Source organism: Benincasa hispida, chromosome 10 (genome assembly GCF_027475165.1).
Source record: "Benincasa hispida cultivar pf3 chromosome 10, pf3_genome.v1.1, whole genome shotgun sequence".
In the NCBI taxonomy this organism is placed as follows: Eukaryota; Viridiplantae; Streptophyta; class Magnoliopsida; order Cucurbitales; family Cucurbitaceae; genus Benincasa; species Benincasa hispida.
In genome coordinates this window covers 59378569-59386394 of record NC_143487.1, presented here as the reverse complement: position 1 = coordinate 59386394, position 7826 = coordinate 59378569, and positions in this window count along the sequence as shown.

Here is a 7826-nt window from a genome sequence, read left to right as displayed (position 1 = left end):
TAGCCTATTTCATTAAGTCCAAATTCACCCAATCTCTTACAATAATAGATTTTTCCCCAAATGATTGATTGTGAGATAGTTTATTGACTTTGAATTTTCTCTCTAACTTATAAATTCTAGTTTTGGATTTATACTTATGGTTGTGTCCCTTTGAGTTCTCTCTAAATTATTCAACGTTGTGTGATCTATCCTTAGAGATTAGGAGCTTAATCTGTTATTGTTAATGCTCTTAATCACTATGTGGAAAGATTGAGTCAAGAGTTTGAGTTGTTTAGCATCCTAGCAACTTGCATTTTTTGTTCAACTTAAAAGGAGAATTGAATCAATTGGTTCAATCAATTGTTACTTATTTGTCAATTGTCTCAACATTTGCCTTAAACTTAATGCCTTTGATTAATTCCTTTGATATGCATTACGTCTTAATGGATGAACTAATTAGTTGATTTAGGACTCTCGTTTCAACATTACTGAATGGGTTGGCGAAGCATAAGCAAAGATAGGAAATTGCATTTGTGAATTCAATGGTCAATTGAGAAATTGGGGATAACTCTAAATCCTAAGCTTGGTTTATTTAAAAGAAAATCATTTGATCTTTTTCATCTGTCAAACCATTCACATTATTGCCCAAAATCACACTCAAACCCCCTCGTTACTTCGGAACTTCTAGAATTCTTTAGCGAACCTGGTACAGTCCTTTGTGGATCGATCCATCCCTTTTATCCACAAAATTTAGTTAGTACGAAATTTTATTTCATCAAGGGATTCGATAAGCCTTATAGATTGAGAAAAGTATCTAATCAATACACATGAAAAATAAAACAAGAGCACTTTTTAGAAAAAAAACCAAGGATACCTCTTTAATAACGACGAAAATTTGCCACCATTAGTCCCTTTCAGAAATGATAAAAAAAATGTCAGTGGAAAAGCCTTCTTGAATGTCTTTTATTTTTAACTAAAAACATGTGTTTCTATTCATGAAGGACCATCCCCTTAATGATATTTAAAGATATCAACTGCAACTCAATCATTTTACGACGTCATTTCGATTACCCATTGTGGCATTTTTTCTTTGTTATGGGACGCTTTGAGTCGTATATGTAGGAACTATGGTTTTTAGATCTTTGGAGTTTTAGGTTGAGATAAATCTCTTACCAGTTCACATGAAAACGTAAATGATAAGGGCATTTTTAGAAAAGGTCCTTTAAAAATGTCAAAAATTTGGCAATGCTATCCCTTATGAAAAAATTACCAGAATATTGCAAGTGCACAAACCTTTTCGGTTTTTTTTTTTTTACTGGAAAAATTGGTTCCTATACATGCTGAAGTTGACAGATGTTTACCACAATTCAGTCTTACTAGATGTTTTGATACTAAAAAATGTTTTATTAATGATTTTTCTAAAGTGTCCATAGTATAGAGCTCAAAGAGACGATTCCAACACATTTTAAATCGCACAAACTTGGTATCAAATGAAAAAGTTATGGGTAAAAGAAGATTAGAAAGAAAATTAATTCCTATAGGCGATGACACGACACACATGGATAGACCAAGTGCCAATACAGGCTTAAGAGATAGTACACACGTCGCAAATCACATCAATTGAACAACTCAAATCGTGACACGTGACGTTATTACAAAGGTTCCTTTTTAAACAAATTAAAAATAAATTAAAAGAATTTATTTTAAATTTTAAAAAGAATTAAAATAAAATAAGGCATTATATTTCCTTTTTTTTAAAAAAAACAAAAAGATATAGTTTATTATTATTTTTATTATCTTAAAAATATAGTTTTCTTCTTCTTAATCTTCACCCTTCATTCGTTCAAGCTCTCATCCAATGGTCATTTTCAAATCTTACTTTAATATTATTTTTAGGTCAAAATTCTCTTTAGATTCCAACAATCATCTCCTTCATTTCAGTTGCTAAGACCTCTCATCTCCTAATTATGTTGCAAACTTCTCTCCAATTCTCCATAATTGTTTATTCTTTAAAGACTTCGTTGTTTTCATAACTTTATGATCTTGCCTTTTGTCATTGTCTACAAAAGACGAAAATTCAAATAAAATTTATAAACTACGAACTCTACCACTGGTAAGTCTGGGTCGATCCATAGGGAAGTGCTAGCATGAGTTTTTCGTTAAGTCAATTTCCTAGAGGTAAATATAAACTAGGGTTGGATTTATTTAGTTTCGAGAACAAGAGAGATCCTAAGCAATGCCAATCACCGAATTTTGTTAATTAAACATGCATTTGATTTATGCGTGCACAACAACTTGCTTGACATGATCAAACTAGCCTCTGCAGTGGCAGATAATTAGCTAGGACCGAACCAAGAAAACGTCCTAAATCTTAATTAAAGTTGGAAAGTCACGCCTAATTAAACTACATGTTCTTAAATCTACTGGGTTCAATAGCGTCCATATAGTAATAAATCATGCACAATAAGCTTTAGGATTATTTATGTTGATTAATAAATTAGATAGCGTAATCAATTAACCAAAATTTATCTTTGAACCTAGCAATACATGCATTTTAGGAATAGTCATCAAATACACGATTAACTATTTGTTACTAGATTGATTGAGCTAGACATTCGAGTGCAGACATGATGTCGCTATGAATTGATCAGTGAGGGAATATATGCTTACAACTGAACAGTCAACAACACAAACATGTATATCAAAATTGAAATGGATTCAAAGAAAACATAAAATTGGTATGCATTCAACCCAAACAATAGAAATCTCAAAAAATTTATAAAGAATTCTTACTCCCAAAACCAAATTGAAGATTATCTCATTGATTCATAGACAAATCAAGGTGAAGAGGTCTAATCCATTGTTTACAACTCAAAAGAAATTAAAATCTAACATAAAGATGAAGGAAAAATGGAGAGAGAAGAGAAATTTAGGGTTTAACTTTGACCTCCATCAAATCCCCCAATAAAAAAGCCCTAAAAATCGAAGATGATATTTATAGGCAGTACGACAGCGTAGCAATGCTCCTATCAAAGCGTAGCCCTCAAGCTTTATGATGATGAGTCTTATGCTCAGCGCGCGCACGTGCAGTTTGCTCGCCCGTCAACATCTAGGGCATTGCAACGCTCTAAGACAGTGTTGCAACGCTACGTGAAACCCATGCTACTACCTTCCAGCGTAAAAAGGAGGGTTGCAACACTGTATCAGGGGCATTTTGGTCATTTCACGTCTTTGAAACTCTGGGTGCCTAATTTCACTTCTAATAGCTCCAAATCAATCCTGAACAGCCTGTAACACTTCGATATGCATGATTTACTCAAATTCCTACAAGAATAGATATTTAATCATTTTAAATAGAACAAGAAAAGAAAATTAACATATAAAATAGATCTTTTTAAGAGCTATCAAACACCTCAACCTAAACTTTAGTTGTCCTGAGCAAGGAAAAAACAAAATATAAACATGAATATTATGTTGCAAATAAGTGACTCGAAATTCAAAGCTAAAGATAATTCAGAATTCACCAAGATATGGTCATTCAAATGCATTCAATCAATTAAGAAATTTAAAACAAATTCTCTATCCCTTATGTGTGTGTGCATGTTTGGCCAATCCTATTAAGGTCTTTACTAGATCGGGAAGGTTTTATACGATTCTCAACTCGTTTTCCCCTTACTTTGGCAAACACCAATCATTAAGCAACCCATATAGGATCCCTAAGCTTGCATTTCTTTTACCTAGGAGCACTAGCTTTCACACTCATTGTAAGAAACTATACTCACTCTTTTCTCACAAGTGTCCTTACTGATCACAACAAGGACAACTCTTTTTACCCCTAATCATACATACACATTACAAGTTTTTATTTTTCTTCATTTTTTTTATTCTTTTGCTTTCTTTTTTATTTTTTATTTTTTTTTAAGTAGGCAAATAATACTTTCCTTTTCCCTAAGTCTCATATTACAAACCATCATGCAAAGAGGGCTCTCTAACTAATTGGCCTTTCGGAGTGACAACAAATATATGGACCAAATAACCCAATCCTAAGCATTCAAGATCCTAAAGAGATGACTATGTGCTGAAAATATGCAAGGGAATCAAGAAAATTTTTTAAATTTGGCCCAAAAATCATGCATATATTTTTGTAAATCCCAAACAATGTGAATAGAGAGTTATCCAAAGCCTACCACAGAAAGTCATCATCACATTACATGCAACACAAAAATCACATCATCAGATGAGCCACAAAGTTTGAGCTCAAGTTCTCAAGGAATTTTCAAACATGTATGTATAACCACTGTTGGGGTTGATGCCTTAAATCTCGTAGGGTTCAATACTTTGTAAACATTGTTGAATAAACTCTTTATGTATTTAATAAAATATATGATATTTTATTCTTTGTCTATAAAATATTTGATATTTTAGTTGCATAAACCAAAAACTAAAAAACTAACATCCAAGATTATCTTTGTAACTTAAACATATATGTGGAGACATATGAGTGGATCATGTTTAAGTGATAACATAAAAGGTCTGTAGTAGATAGATAAGGTTGGGTACCTTATCCTGGTGACACTATGAGTATGACCCACTTTGTAGGTGTTACAATTGTTATAAAGTGCTACAAATGATCCAATCCTGATCATTCATGTATAGATATGCGAGCGGGGATATTCTATACAAAGGAGTTTGTATAAGACCGAACCACGAAATGTTTAGTCTTATTATATAATATCGTTCGTAATAGAGACTTACATTTCACCAAGATGACCATAGGTAACATGACCTGAATCCTAAGTGAGTTGTGAACTCCCGCCTATGAGGGTGGTCCTTTGATTTGTATAGGTGAGAGTGGTCAGATCGTCGACTCAACAAGCGTACCATGGGGATTCGTCTAATTGGAGAGTTGGGATCACAGCTACACAAGATGAAATTCACTCCTTCCTCGAGGCAGAGGTAAATAGATAAATTGTTCCCTTAAAGGCTGATTCTGGATCTTGAACAATGTAATGCCACACCCTCTCTTGGCCCGAGAGGGATTTAGTCATAGTAGGAATTTGATCTATTGTTCATTAGAGGGATCAGTGATACTTAAAGAGTTAGATGTAACTATAGGGGCAAAATGGTAATTTGACCTAGTTGTATTTACGAGCAATTTGTGAAAGGTCATCATACTATTGATTGGTTATATCCAATGGACACAGAAATATATCTGTAGTGCGAAGAGTGCAGCTGTTGGTCTTTAGTGGAGTGCCTGACAGTTAACGGATGATGAATAATGTAATTAAAGAGTTTAATTAATTATTCATGTACTGTTGGAGCTTCAAGCTAGTAGCTCAATAGGATTTAGTTGAGAATCAGTTTTTGGATTAATTTGAATTGTTCAAATTAATTGAGAGATTTAATTATATATGATATAATTAAATGGATTCAATTATATGTGATATAATTGTCTCAATGTATTTGATACATTATAGCTTAATGGGAGGAAATAAATATTTGAATGAGATTCAAATATATTTTTTATGAATGGGATATAGTTGTTAAATTTAATATAAACATGATTTATATTAAATGCTATTTACAAGAGAAAAGAAATTATATTTTATATTGTATGTGATACAATATTAAAACTATAAGTTATATGTGATATTTGATATAATATATATATATATATATATATAATATGATAAGTTAGTTATCATATTTATTTATTTTATATTATTATTTTTTGAATAATAAAGAAGGGAGTTACAACTCACATTAGTAGGGATGGTTATTCTTTATGACAAGGAGAATAAAAGAAAATTTGTTTTTCTTCTTCTTCTACAAATGCTGAAGTTGAACAATTGAGAAAAAGACAGAAGTGTTCTGTATCTTTGAGTTGTGTGTGAAAGTTCTCAATCTTCTTCCTCCACATCAAAGCTTTTTCCCTCTTAACCAAAATAGTCAAAGTTCACCACTCCTGGGTTCTCACCCTAAGAATACCAAGATTACGATTTTGGTAGTGTCCGAGTTTTGGTTCGAGATTAATCTTGAAGAAGGTATTCAAATTGTTCATGAATCCGTTCGAGGAAATTCGTGAAGAAAAGGTCTTCAAAGGTGAAGTTTTCTTGAAATCCTTTTCTTGTAAAGCATGTTGTAATTTAGATTTAAATGCATATCTTATTATCTATTTATTGTAAACTTTGTATTCAATAATTAATGGAATTTGGTCATACGAGTTTCTTCAACCACCACCCCTAACCTAAAATGATACATTGTCCCGATACATCTTTAATCTAAGCCTACTAAAATTAAAAGACAAGGGAATATAAAACCTCCCCTAGGAATAGAAAACCTCCCCTGAGCTGTTTTCTACACGATTTTTCAGATATGGTAGCAAGGCTCGCCTTTCAAAATGATGCTCTTCTTCTTTCTAGGGGTCCCTACAAAAAGAAAAACAAGAAGCTAATTTAGAAAGCAATAAAAGAAAGCAATAAAAATTTCACTTGGTTACCTCTATGAAGAACAAATTTTTAATGTTAGTTGCTTAACGTGACCCATCCTCCTTTGATGGCATGAACAAATTCTCGTATTTCTTTGACCTCTTCTTACTTGAGTTGATGTAACACTTCATGCTCATCAGGAACTCCATCTTCTGAAAGATGTTGAACAAGTCGAATTTGGGTTTTTTAGAATATCTAGAAAAAAAAAAAAAGAAAAAAAGAAAGAATCAAAAGACTCAAGGGACTCAAACGAATCCAACGTAGAAAAAGACTCTAAAAACTATTGATAACAAGAAGAAGAAAACTAAAAAATATACGAAATACCAGATGATGGAATAAGGCGAAGTTTTTCAACCTCTAACTTTATCACTTGGATATCGACTGGTGTAGGCTCATGTTCTTCTTTTGCCTCAACTAGTGAGGCTGACCATGGTTGGGCTCCTCATCATCCTCCTCCTCGTCAAAGTATATTACCTCATGATAGAGCGCCTCAGTAGTCTTAAAGGATTCCTCTAGTCTCCTAACTGAGTCAACAATTTAAGCAAGTTGATCACTCAAATGCTGCATCTCAACTCTAGTCTCCGTCGCGAACTGAAGTTTGTCTTGTTAGATTCTAAAATTCTCCTATTGGATATAGAGATTATTGTTAAGCAATTCTCCAACTAAATTCTCTAAATACATACCTTGGTTGGCCTCCTAAAAAAACTCCAACAACACGGGGATGGGAGGATGGAAGTAGTATTATGGAGGTGCATAGGAATTACCATAGTATTAGGTTGGCTCCTCAAAGTAAGGCTCATTGGCATCAGGCTACTTTGCAGTTGATTTTCAGTCAACAGTCGAACAAACGAGACAAGATCACCGAGCATACTTTTGAGCTAAGAAATCTACCTATCCTCTTCATCTCTCCGTTGATAGCTTGTCTTGCGCGCCATGGAAAGTACATATTGTGCACTATGTTAGCCATAGCAAACCTGACACAAGAAAAGAAAATAAATCAAAAACAAAAGAAAACTCTAACTAGAAACTTAACTAAACGAAAAACAAACTGGCTTCTCCGGCAAAAACGCCAATTTAATCTTGCCTTTTGCCGTTGCCCGCAAAAGGCTAAAAATAAAATAAAATTTATAAACTACCGAACTCCTCAACTAATACTATGATGGCATAGCAACAGTGGCAAGTCCAAGTCAATCCACATGGAAGCATTAATATTAGTTTTTCGTTAAGCCAATATCCTAATTAGAGCGGTAAATAGAGAGGGGGGGGGGGGGGTTGGGGTTGGGAGGGGGTTGCCGTGGATAGTGATAGTGAAGTGCAGGAAAGATAAAGTACAAGGGTGAATGTAAACTAGGATTCGAT